Source organism: Vanellus vanellus, assembly GCF_965231255.1.
Source record: "Vanellus vanellus genome assembly, chromosome: 5".
Lineage (NCBI taxonomy): Eukaryota > Metazoa > Chordata > Aves > Charadriiformes > Charadriidae > Vanellus > Vanellus vanellus.
This window is the reverse complement of record NC_138910.1, coordinates 33,187,213-33,201,432: the sequence shown is the minus strand read 5'-3', so window position 1 is coordinate 33,201,432 and position 14,220 is coordinate 33,187,213.

The following is a 14,220-nucleotide window of genomic DNA, read 5'->3' as shown; positions in this document are numbered from 1 at the left end:
AATGCTGCAACCACACACTATCATCTCATAAAGAAAATTTTTTCAAAGGAGTCTAAGAACTAGGCAAACTGTTCACCTGCATATAGGAAGGTTTTTTTTAATCCATCCATGACATAGATTTCTTCCTGTTCCTTGGTGCTGGGAATAATTACTACTGAAATATTTATAGTGATTTGACTGACTTTTTTTAAAAAAGTAAAAAATACTGTAATTGTTAGCAGAAGTAGGGAAAAAAAAAATCTACAAAAGAAGTTTGTGAGCATACAGGAAGCAGCCCTGGACATTTATGAAGCAAAGCAAGGTAAGGCCCCTGCTTGGATTTCGGGTAAAGGAGGGATTCAGGGCTGAATCTCTTACAAACATTCCAATGCAATGTAGTGTAGTGGAAAGACTCCCTCACACAGCATCCCAGAAAAGAAAGGAAAAAAAAAAGTTCTAAATAATCTCTCCATGCTCCTGACATATACCCAGCAATAAGAGACAATAAATTATGTAACTATTACTGTCTACACACACCACAGTCCCTGTATTTTGACATCATACAGCCCAAACAAGAATTTTTAATTTTTAATTATTTTTTAAAGAATTTTTAATTCTTTTTTAAAAAATACCCTCATGGTTTGTAGTGACATACACAGCAAAGGTTAAACGAAAAAAAAACAAGCGTACTAAGAAAAAAAAAAAAAAAAAAAAAAAAAGAGATCTCCACATCAACAAACGATCCACAGAATGGCGAGAACAGGAATATAAGCCTATTTTTACCCCCACTACCATTGTGCTGTATTTCGTGCACACAAGAATCGAAACACAAATTAAACCCCACTGTTTTGAAAACAACATTGCTTGAAATCTGCAGTGATCTTTCTTCCCCACCGCGGACACTGCTGTATAAAATCTGGAGAACAGCCTTACACGTAAATAAATAAATATACTAAATGGCGAAGAGCGGGGGGGGTTGAAGAAGCGGAGGAAATAACGGCGGCGCACAAAGTGCTGAGTGCATTCTCCGGGCAGGAAACGAGTTATAATTAAATGGCCCAAGAGCGATTAAAATAAAGCCAAAGGGGAAGGCTGCGGGGCTCCGCGGCTGCCCGCCACCCGAGCCTCCGGCATGACGGGGCAGGCGAGGCGGGCGCTAGAGCGAGAAGGGAGCGGAGCTCGCCGCGGGGGCAGCGGGCGCCCCGGCCCGCACGGCGCCGGGCCCGCCCCGGGGGTACCGCAGGCGGCATCGGGGGTGGGGACCCGCACCTGCCGCGGCACCGGCGCCGCTCGCAGCCAGCCCCGCGGCGGCCCGGTTCTCCCCCAGGGTTCCGCCGCCACCGCCTCCCGGGTTCTGCCACGTCCCTCGCCCCCGCCGGCACCGGGCGGCCCCGCGGCCGTACCCACTCACCTCGCAGAGGCGCGCAGTGCGGCTCCGCGCCCCGCGGCGGAGCTCCGGGGGAGGGCGGCTCCCGCACCGCACCGCACCGCACCGCACCGCGCCGCGCCGTGCCGCTGCGGGGCCGGGCGGCGGCCGGAGTCACCCCGTCCTTGCGGCAAGCGGCTCCCGCCGGTGGCGGCGGCCCCTCCGCGCCCACGGCGGGGCGAGCGCCTCCCCGCGCAGGGGCGCCCGCGCCGCCCCCCCCGCCCCCGCACCGCCTTCAGCGGCGGGGCTGGGCCCCCCGCCCCTTGGCCGGCCTCCGCCGCCGCGCCGGCATCTTTCCCTCAATCGCCGACAGGCACGGCTGTAACGGGGTGGGGGCGGCCGGGCCGGGGCCGGGGCCGGGGCCGCAGCCCCGCGGGCCTGGGCGGCGCCGAGGGCGGGTAGCTCTCCGCGGGCGGCCGCTAACAAAGCCGCCCGCCTTCCCCCCCGCCCCCCTCCCCAGCCTCTGGCGAAAAGAAGGCAGGGGGATGCAGTCACCCCGCCGGCGGGAGGGGGCTGCGGGGGATCCCGGTCCCCACCGAGATCCTCCCGGCCGGCCCCGGCCCGCGAACCCGAAATAGGTAAATCCGGTCAGGCTGGTGAGAAGCGCCCCCCGCCGCCGCGCATCCGAGGGGAGATGGTCCTACAGCTGCTACGTTTAAACCGCTATCGATGAGAAAGCACCGCTGAAACGGTGCTTTGAAATGCCAATTTCTTTTTTTAATTCTCATACAGCTATTAGTGCTGATAGTTATCTGCGGCGTGAACGTGAATATGAGCCAGCCTGTATCATTGTGTCGGTGTCAATTACCCTATTTGAAAGCAGTTGGGTTCAATCAGCTCTACCTTTCCTCGTCTTTCGGCAATTCTACTTGTGCTTTGTCCGTCCCAATGAATTCAGGAATGTTTTCGTAGGAAAACGTGGTCACAAAAAAATATAAATAAAATGAAAACTTAAAATACACACAGTAATTACCAGAGGACCAGTGATGTGAAGCACTGTAGAATCACAGCCCAACAAAAACACGGTAATACCAGCGACAGAAAAAAAATGGACACATTAGACTTAATTCTTACATGGTCCAGGTCCTGGTTATTACAATGAGACAACACCTCATGCTTTGTTTTCTTTTCTGAGTCACAGGAAGGCAAAATTTCCCACAAGCAAGGAGCACAGCAGTCCTAACTACTTTGTATTCTATATTTGTTTTCTATCAGATTTATATACACACTAATATACAGGCAACTAAATGGGTTTCTGTAGACACTGTTTCTTTGGAACAACCAGCTGGCAACTATATTAAATTAACGTACATCAAAATACAAAGTAAATTTTGTAGCGCTTATAGCATATTTTCAAAGCTCCAGGCTTGAAATTCTGACTGTATTGAAGCCCACGGCACATTTGTCTTGGGCTTCAATAGGAGGGAATTTGCTGTTCAGCCCTTCCATACCATACTAGACAAACTGCTCCAGATACAAGCGCATGTGGCTGTATTCCAAAGTAGGTCAAGCTATGAAAGTCATTAACACTCTTTCATCTAACTGAAGCTTTAAAACTTTGTTCCGGTTCTTTTCTGTGTATTGGCACTTACTATGTAGTTCAAACATGCTTAGTGTGCAAATGATCAGGGTGCAACTGATCACTCTTACACAAATTTTCCCCAACTCCTCATATTTAAGAGACTACTACTCTGATGTGTCATTGCAATAAATCTGTTCAGATTTACATTAAAGGCTCAGATTTGGATGATCATATATAGGTTAGTGGTGATTTGGGTATTCTTAGATACATCTCTCTCTTCTGCGGTACCTTGACTTGGCATTGATAATATAATGCCTATTTTACTTCCTGAAACAAGATGAAAAGAGAAAAAGGGATGTGTAATGCCAAGAGTTTCATAACATTTATAATTATTTGTGCTTTGTTTTTGGTTATCATGACATTTTTATGATGAGAAGATACGAAACTGAGAAGATGAAAACCGTTAGCTAATGAATTATTCTCAGTGGATTTGCAAGCTGTAAAAGCCCTTTGACGGTGTGACACAAGTGCAGACTGTCTTTAAGTTAAGACTGCTCATCTGTCAAATCAAAAAACTACATAAATCATACACTGGATTTTCATGTTTCTCTCCCTCAAAATGGATTTTGAGAATGTTCTTGTGCCCATGCTAGAAAAATCTTATTTCCACTGAGCAAAATGTTAATTCACGTGAATCTTTAAATCCCCTTGACTTCCCCAAAAACATAAATAGCAGCAATCACAACAACAGTAAGATGTAAAGCATTTGTAGAAAATCAGCACTACTGCTTTCCAGTAATTACAAACCTGTTGACTTCTCTACTTATACTTCTGATATAGTCACATTATATGTGATGCTACATACATAATTCTTTATTAACAGTTCCTGTGTCTTTGGTATGATTTAGGATTCTTTTCTATTTTCCTCAGATGTAACTCTGGCTGTAACTAAATACAGTTGGATGCACATTTCGAAATAAACACATTTCATAGAGGAATTGCTTCTGTCTTCATGGGTGCTTACACACCTACAGACACTATGCTAATAAGGAATAGGCCAACTTTTCCGAGCCATGCATTGACGCAATGGGTCATTAACCTTCAACAGACTCAAAAATAGAGAAAAACAGCCAACTTTTCTGGAGCACACTGCTGTCTTTTCTCCTCTTTCCAACTTCATTGCTTCCCCGTCCCCCCCTGGATCCGTCTCATCTCTCCTTTGCCAAAAAGTTAATATGAAAGAAACCAACATGACAGAAACTTATACAAAATCACCTTTGACCAAGTGGGTACCAAGCACCTTTCCAGACTGAGAAATATCTTTTTAACGTTAAGTTACAGTGTATCTGAGGCAAAGCTATTATTGTGCGAAAGTTGGAAAAATTATATTACTGTCACCTGGAGATTAGGACCTCAAAATAGCTGAAATAGTGCTAGAATACAGGAACTTTTAAAGAATGTTTGTGTTATGTTCTTGGAAAAAGTTTCACTGGAGAAAAAACAATTTTCAGTCATCTCCAGAAATTGTTTAGTAAAAAAATCTGCAAAATGCTATGAAATGTAAAAATCTTCTACCATAAAAATAAATTAGACATCCAAAATTTCTAATCAATGCCCTTAAAGTTCTGTAAATTATGAGAACCTATGACATACTGACATAAGGATGCACCCTCTATAAAAGAACAAAACCCTCTTAACAAAAGAGGACATATAGTTAATATAATTCATTATACATTAATATTAAAAAGCAATATACATTTTGCCTGACAGCATTACTTAATTCCCACACAAATACTTAAGCGACGAGTACAGAAAAAGCAAAATACAACTTTTCGGTAATCAGTAAATAAAGAAAATAAAGTAATATTCCAGTCTTCCCATCTCCTTTCTCTTCCCTTTGGTTATCATTTAGAGCAAAGAAAAGGACTTGATGAATCATTACTGAAGGTCAGCATCTAGCACCGCGTGATCAGCAGTAGAGTGTATGAACAAGCAATGCCCTTTGAAAGGGTAACTTCCCTTTACAACAGCTAGAAGCATTAAGAGACAAGAAATGCTGTTCTATATTATATGATTTCATGTTTCCCCAGCAATTCAATTCTCTGCAAGACAACGGGCCAAGCTGAATACCCCAAATAAGAGTTTCTTTGCCATGACCATTGTAAACCCAAACATAAAAAGGCTAAAAGGATCAACTGGCAGGATGTTCACATGGGATGGAAATGTAATGTTTCACAAGACTTCTGGGCAGATTACTGTGCAGCAGGTGAAAGTATTAACTGAAAGAATCACCCTAGGTGCCAAAATCTGCAGGACATATTCTTTGGCCTGTCCTGCCTCTTTTGTGCTGCACAAAGGGCTTAATCAGAGTGAAAACCATCTGCAGCTCCCCAGCTGGGGATTTTTGTGATACAAAAGAGTCCCTGGAGTTGACCACCCCATGGGGGGCCACACGCCCCCACAATCTGAGCAGAGAGAGGGGAGGGCACAGTGAGGGAAAGCACGCCTGGGGTTTGCTGCTCCAGCTGCCTGCAGCTGGTCAATGGGCCCTTGGGATATGTCACCATCTGGTACTATCTGGTGCCAGGGCAGTCATTTATCCAGCCAGAGTCAAGGGGCTTCATAGCAGCTCTCCACCCTTCTGGTGTACAGAGAAGAGACCCACTGCACGGGGCCATCTGGACTAAACTGGTTAGAGCTCAAATCTGCAGACCTTAATCTGGCAAAACTCCCATGGATATCTCTGAGCGCTTACCTGGATCGGCCTTCTGGTCTCGGACCTAGAGGAACATTAATACATAAAGCAAATAAGCACATGGCCACGTTTTGATTTAGAAAAATTTAAACCATTAATGAAAAGTATATTAATTACAAATATTAAAGCAATCTCCTATCAATAACATTTTACGAAATTATGGAAATAGTTCTTGCGTACAGAAATTAAATCTGCTGCGGTTCCTAATGCTTCCAGATAGTTACTGAAATGTGCACAAAGATCACCGAATTTGGGTTAAAGTTATGATGATAAAAGCAATTGTCAGTTTTTGTTGGTACTTGCAGAGATTTAATTTTATAACCATACCCTTAAGGAAGTAATATAGGATTAGATCCATCCACATTGCATCCAAAGTCATACTGAAATGTCACTTGTAAAACACACTTTCACAATCTCGCTATTTGACTTATAAACGTGTTAGTCCAATCTGCAGAGAAAGCCTGCAGTATACGTAGGCTGCATTGAGGTAGTATGTCAATGGATCGTGCTATTGTAAAATCAGGAAGCTTCCATAACTGAACAAAATGAACGCATTGTTCTTTTGGAATATTCTTGCTGAAGCAAGTAAAAGGAGCCTGCAGGGAAACAGTCCAACATCATGCTGAGAAGACAAATGATACAAAGTTTGTGAAGGTATCAAGACATTAGTGAGGCTGAAAAGAGGATCACAAATCTGTATTAGAACCCTGGAAACTTTAAAGATCTGTACTGACAGTAGTGGAACAATTCCTGGTTTTCCCCAGTGAAAGAGCAGAAAAGGCTCAGGCAGGTGGCACGGAACTGCTACATCACTAATATCACTAGGATTCAAATCCCAGAGTATTTATCTGGTGGCCCTCTTCACATTAGCTTACATCTCTCTAGGCAATAACAATGGTTATTTGAATTACACATTTGGTCAATAATTTGATTAAAATTCTCAAATGGTCTCTTTAGGAGTCTTAGCATTTCCCACAACAGCAACAATTACCACGTAGATGCATTTAGTAAGCAAATACAGCAGATATTAAGTGAGCAAGCTATCCTACCAATGAATTTTCTTTAAATTATTTGAAGAAAGCAGTAATTTCTTTGGCAACCAGGCAGCAGGCTACCCTAGTGACATTAATTCCTTCAGCATCCTACACAGGATTGAATGGGGAATTAGCAGAGCTGGAAAATGCCCCTGCAACTGCGGCAGAAATAATATACTTCTCACTGCAAGTGGAAGCTTCTCTTCAGGAGATGCTTGTGCTTCACTGCTCTTTATCAAACAGGGTAACACAAATATACATTTCACTAACAGGCTTAATCAGCAATGGAAACTCAACTTATGAACTGAGAGAGAACTGTCAAATACTGGAGCCACATTTGTCCTGCACAGAACAAATAAACATTAATGCTAGAAAAATAAACCACTCTGAAAGCCTGAAGAATCAACAAAGAAGATTTTTCCCTGTGCCTAATCCAGCTAAACCTTCTTAAAGTCCCATTCAAAGTAGATATTTGACGAGATTTCCATCCGCAATAGCTTTCTTACCCATTATATCCTCTTGCATTTATGAAAGGACTATATGTTTATATTCAAGAATCCACGGAGTTGTCTAAAGTACAGATACTGAGACTGTTATTTTGGCTAAGAAATCAATTCAGAATGGTGAAAATTACTAGGGCTTTACCTTCCACAACTCTTTTGCAACTTTCGTAGATTTTCTTTCAGTGACAGCATAATATGGCGACCTTAAAGTCAGTGTTCAGTCAGTTTTCTTTGTAGAAGCGTCACCATCACCATATCCAAGTACCAGAACAAAGACAACTGCAAAATCCTAACAGCCCTGAATATAATCTCACTCCCTGTTGAAGCTCAAAACAAAAGGAAGAGCTTGTATTTTGATATTTTTACCTTGTTCTTACTGCAAGGTGATACACAACTTCAATGTTAATTTTTACCTGGCATTTTTTCCTTGGCATCACATGCTGAGAAGGACTTGGGGGTACTGGTGGGTGAAAAGCTGGATGTGAGCCACCAATGTGCACTTGCAGCCCAGAAAGCCAACATATCCCGGGCTGCATCAAAAGAAGTGTGACCAGCAGGTTGAGGGAGGTGATTCTGACCCTCTACTCTGCCCTAGTGAGACCCCACCTGGGGTACTGCGTCCAGCTCTGGAGCCTTCAGCACAGGAAAGACACGGACCTGTTCGAGTGGGTCCAGAGGAGGGCCACAAAGATGATCCAAGGGGTGGAACACCTCTCCTATAAAGACAGGCTGAGAGAGTTGGGTTTATTCAACCTGGAGAAGAGAAGGCTCTGGCGAGACTTTATTGTGGCCTTTCGGTACTTAAAGGGGGCTTATAAGAAAGATGAGGACAGACTTTTTAGCAGGGCCTGTTGAGATAGGACAAAGGGTAATAGTTTTAAACTAAAACAGGGTAGGTTTAGATTAGATATTAAGAAGAAATTTTTTACAATGAGGGTGGTGAAACACTGGAACAGGTTGCCCAGAGAGGTGGTAAACGCCCCATCCCTGCAAACATTCATGGTCAAGTTGGACACAGCTCTGAGCAACCTGATCTAGTTGAAGATGTCCCTGCTCGTTACAGGGGGGTTGGACTCAATGACCTTTAAAGGTCCATTCCAACCCAAACTATTCTATGGTTTTAGGATATATTCATCTAACAGTAGCCCACTGGGAAGCTCTACTGTGTAAGTCAACACTTTTGTTCATAAATCAAACATTCAGAAAACAACCACAGGAGTAGAAAGAGGGCTGTATGTGTACCTCTCTTTTAGAAAGTTTACATAAAATATAATTTTTTTTAACATGTTCCTCTGCCTTAGAATAGAAAGGTTTTACAAAACTCAAAATTCTTACTCACATTTCCAATGTCTGTTGTATGTATTGCAAAAAAAAAAAAAAAAAAACCAAACAAAAAATTAGATTCTTGAGGCTTATAGATTCTGAATACCCAGACCTGATAATGTGGTGGTGTAACAACCAGTACAACCAGGAATGGGGACCTCAGCTGAACAACACATAAAAATAAGGGCTCCAAACTAAAGCCACAATGAGGCATATTACCATACCACAAAGTGCTTGTGCATTAAGCATGCACTTAAATTCAAACACAAACTTCACTGCTTAACTGAAGAGGGACAAATTTAAACATGCACTTCAAGTTAAGCCAAACATCAACAGGCAAAAACATCGCATGTATCTGTGAAAAACAATCCCATCCAAAATTTAAAAACTACTCAGGAGAAGAGAGTGATGACACATACAGAAGCAATGATATTAGCAAAGAACATTAGGGGAAGCAACAATATTAGAAATCTTCACACGGAGAAGGAACAAACAACGAATATTTGGGTTTACAGAGTAAATAAAAATACAGTAGAGTGTAGGAATTAAGGCCCAAATAAGAACTCCAGAGTGATCAACAGTACAGCCAACTGCTGAGCCTTGTACCCAAATCCGCCTGTGTTACCTGTCGAAAAGAAGAGTGGTGGTGTATACTGCTGAACACACAGTAACTCTTGCTCAAGTAGTCTGTGTACTGGAGACTAAACCTGAAGTCCTGCAGGTGCTTTGGAAGAGCAGAACCAAGAACAACAGGAATTCTCTAGACAAACATTAAAAATTCAAAGAGCAGAAAAAATAGAGTAAGACCAGTCCAGAGTACGACTGCACAAACTCTCTAATAAGTGAAGCATGGAGAAAATAAATCTCTACAAGTATTTACAGTTTTAAATATTCAGATATGCTGTTTGTAATACAGACCCACTTTCTAATCTCTGAAGCAAAGTACCGAACTATGTATTATGAAACTTGGATTTACACGTTGACAGGCTGAAAGTACAGCAACAACAACACAGTCCACGTGCTCACAACAGGTATCCAGATTTCCATAGCAAGGTTTTGCTTAACGATGGACTGAGAGCATCATGCACTTGCAATCTGTAGGAGCTATTCTCCGTTGCCCAGGGTCTTGTATGAAATGCTACCTCCCAATTTTTAGTGAAGTCTGAATGTGTTGTACAGATTGTAATTATAGATTTTTAAAGCAAGACTGCATAGAGTGGTATCATTATTCTCTGAAGAATAGTCCTCCAATGACAGAGTGCAGCCTACACATGCAAAAATTTATCTCACCTAAGGACTCTAGTTCAGGGGACAAAGATGCCATTACCTGACAGCAGATACTGGAGACTTTTGATCATGTGAGTTAGGCTATGTAAGTGATCTGGTTATTACATGACCAGATTACTGCAAGGTAACCAGTCTGCAAGGTGCATATTTGTACTGGATTGTACCAGTGAATAGGAAAAGGACACTAAATTATGAAAAGTCTATTCTAATCAGATTTGAATAGCACACTTAATTCTAAGCTAATGCATCTTATTAAGCATGAGTGGAATTAATTTCCAAGCAAAAAGCTGAATGCAGCGGGAAAAAAAAGGGAATAAATGTTACGTAGTTTGGCCTTGATGGCTAATTCAATTCATTTACTACACCAGTATCAAAGGTGTCTGAATAACTTCAGTAAAGGACTGTAATATATTACTGCAGAAAACATCATCTCCACATAATAATCCTATGAACAATGAATGCTATTTAGGCATCAAGCTACTGCTTTCACATGAAGTTGTAACATTACTTCCACAAAGGCAGGTCTGACATTCTGAGAAAAACAAAATATTCCAGGTAATATAACTATTTAAAAATCATTAGGATTACAACTTGGTATATTCTGGAGAATATCATTAGTGTATATTTTTTTAAACCTCTTTATTTGCCTCAAATTACACATAATTTGGAGAAGCTTGCTGAACTTAGTATTTATTCTGGGTATTAGGTGTATTTTTTTCTGAAGTGCTAGGTTGACATGAGAACAGAAAGTGGCAGGAAAAGAAATATTGTTTCTCCCACTGCAAGCACACTAACGTAAGGCTTAAAAATGAAGCAGCAGCAGCACATTTTTGCTTAGACCTTTGAACTGCACCATATGGTTGACGCTCAATTAAGCAAAGATTTATCAGTCCCTGATTGGAATGTGTCCAGGACTCACTATTTTCTCAAATCTTTGAACCAGAGGACTAGAACTGAACATACAATTATCTGGACTTACACAAGATACTGTACACTTTCAAATCTTTGAATGAAATTGGGAAAATTATTTAATGTATATTTTCTTGGGTATGCATTTCTACATTTCAGAATGAAAATATATCAGTTCTATAAAAGCTACAAAAAGGCAGGTTCATGTTCCAACTTTATCCAAGTTAATATCTCACCACCACCAAAAAGGCAAGGTCCAAATCCTATGAATTCTCCACAAGCAGTCCCATCACTTTACGTCTGCTCTAGCAACCACCAAATTGCCTAGCAAAGAATGTTCTGTTCACTAAAATGACAGAACTCCAACCCAGTAAAAGTTTGTATTTTATTACTGTGTTAGCAAACTGAATGAGTTCACCATGCAGTCCAAGTAGCACAAGATATGATATGACAGACAGGTGACCCCATGATTGGGAAGAGACGGCAAGGGAGAAGGGAATGAGACAACTTCTGTTTGAATGCACAGTGCTGTTGTTTTGACTTCTAACCTAAATATTAACTCTCTTCTACTCCCTGGACAGGTTGCTTCTGCTTTTAGCTGTATGTTTTGTAAGTTCATTTACATCACACCCAAGTGCAGTGCAGCACTAAATTAATGAGCAACAGACAAGTCCATGATTGCAAGTCTAAAAGTGCTAAGAGCAGAATAAGAAATAAGAACTTCAGAATTAATCCAGCAGGAATTTTATCCAAGTGAGTATTGAAGAGGCTATCAAGATCTGAAACATAAAATATTCTGACTGCATAGCAAGAGATGTAACTTTTTAATTCAAGACTCTATATTTCATTTATTTGATAATGGACCCAAACACAGATACAATATTAGACTGAAGTAGGTCATGATTTTTTACCCATCAGATTATTTGAAGCAATAGAAATGTAACAAGAAAGTTGTTTACAGTGAAAATCCTAAACCAAAATTCAGCAATAATGAAGTCAGTCAAACATAAAGCTTTTATGTTAAATTGTAAAAGCTTAATTTTAAATTCCATGTAAGACTCTATGGTTAAATTCTGCTTTTATAGACAGATGGTAGGGTTTTTTCTTTGCTTGTTTATTATAAATGTACTTGAGCATATCTATTCAGTTCACTGAAAAAACCCAAAAACATAATTTGCAATATTTTAATCCACGAGGCTTAATTCCTTTGCAATCACCATTTCAATGTAGCAACAGATTTCACTGTCACTGTTGCTACAAAGGGATTAAACTTTCCCTGTTGATTTTCTATACTGGAAAAAAAAATGTAATTGAAGGGTTCAGTCGATTTTGTTTGAAGGTTTTTGTTTATTTGTTTTTCCTTTTCATAAGTGTCACCTCATGATTGCAATTCATATTTTCATAAATGTTGGAACATAGCTTCTTCAACTACAATAAAACCATAAAACATTTCTGTAGTCCTGTTTTTCCATGTCACCAGTTTACTGAAACCTCCTGCTATAGTAAATAACTTGTAACATAGCAAGTGTAATGTAGGACTGAAGAATACTACTTAAAACCAACTTCAACTGTAAATTTACAAGCAGCACTATACCAAAAGTATATTTACAGCATTTAGGTGTTCACATAGTTTACAGAATACTATTTGTGCATTGCAAATGATGGCTATTCTACTTCCATGACCTTTCGCAATGTGCTCCATTAAACTCTGATCAGGGAAGATGCTATTTCTTGATTTGACAGATTAATGCAAACTTTATTACCTGAACAGAGGGGCTCGACAAAAACCTGACTGCTGCTCCGGCATTAAGTGTTTTTATCATTATTATTTTACACATGCAGTATAGTTCAATAAAGGAGCTTCCCTTACTTTGGCAAAACATAGCTTTTCTACATTAATAAGACACTGTAGGAGACTGATAGACACATTCTTAGCTAGGGACAAATGGAGATGTTAAGTGATTTAGCTGGAGTTATTCACAAAACAGCACCTTAGCTGGAACCCAAGAATTCTGATACCGGATTCTCAACTAGCATATGTTGACATGAAATATCTGACATTATATAAGCATCTGGCCACCAAGTTCTAGTTTTCCATTCTATGGCACAAAGCTACATTCTTTCTACAGTCTGTTTGCACTGTATATGTTCAGAGATTTCCTAATTTTTTTCAAATTTATTGGAAAAGATGGGAAGGAACAGAGTGAGGTCATCTACTACACTGCTTCCAATCCTTTTTTAAAATTTTAAAATGCAAGGGCCAGATAGCACTTCAGGAAAAAAAAAAAAATCTACGGAAAATGTATTCTTTTTCAGTGAGAAAGCATGTGATAAATATTTAGCATTTAGGCAAAAGAAGTTGTACTAAATTAAACTGTTACTATATGTACCATCTTCATTTAAAATATTCATTCGAAAAATTATAATAACATGACCTAATTCCTGACTTTGCCTGTCAAAAGTGAATGACACATAGCTTTTAACTCACACAAAAATGTATTTGTATGAGGTTTTATTTTGCTTTTTGTAACTGCAATTCTTTACACATGATGAGGCCACCATCTCTTGTTTAGGATACCACCAGGGTCTGTGGACCATGGATTTACTCATATAGGTCTAGTCCATCCTTCTGCCCTAAGGTAGAATGAATTATGACTGAACCATTTCCGACATATATATTTTTATGCAGGACATCAGAGCAAATGATCAGAACACTGGTTTTGGCCACAAATTTTATAAAGAATAGTGAATACCCTGAAAATGCACAGTGAGATTACAGCATACTTATACCCTTTTCGTATACATAGTTATAAATTCTGATTATAAAATAAACTCAGCTGGTAAGTGCTACAGACTTCAGTGAAAGCTAACATTTTATTCAGCCAGTATTTTCTATGATTCAGTAATTTTGACCATACAGGTGAGAATCTGTGCTCATTGCATCCTGCAGCCTATCAGTTACTGAAAGATATTCCAACTCTGTGATATTTTTTTAAATGGTCTGACACTTCCCTCTTGAATGCAATTGTGCATTCTTTCCACAACCCCACGAATCTTTGTAAGTGGCAGGAAAAGTCACTTACAAAGTCTCCGGTGGTAGAGTACTTATCTGTGTTTAAAAAAAAAAATCAGGAGAAAAATATCAGATTCCATATAGTGTGAGCAGGCTGTCAAAGGTCAATGTGAGCAGAAGAATTTTAATGGTCTCTTTAAATAAAAAGTATTTATTCATCAATACTTTTTTTTTTGAGCAGGAACCAGGATGTTGTTTGCAGTTTGACGTAGAGAGTTAAGAACATAAAATCTGTCATCATTTGAGGAAACAAGGTCTGAAGGTAGAAATAGTATTTTAGAAAGCAGTATTTAGGGCAATTGCATTTTAACATAATTAAATACCGCACCATTGGAAGTACAGAAAACCCTGCATTGTTTGTAAATACAGTTAAGCCTTTTAATCAGACCATCACCTTTTCATAAGTACA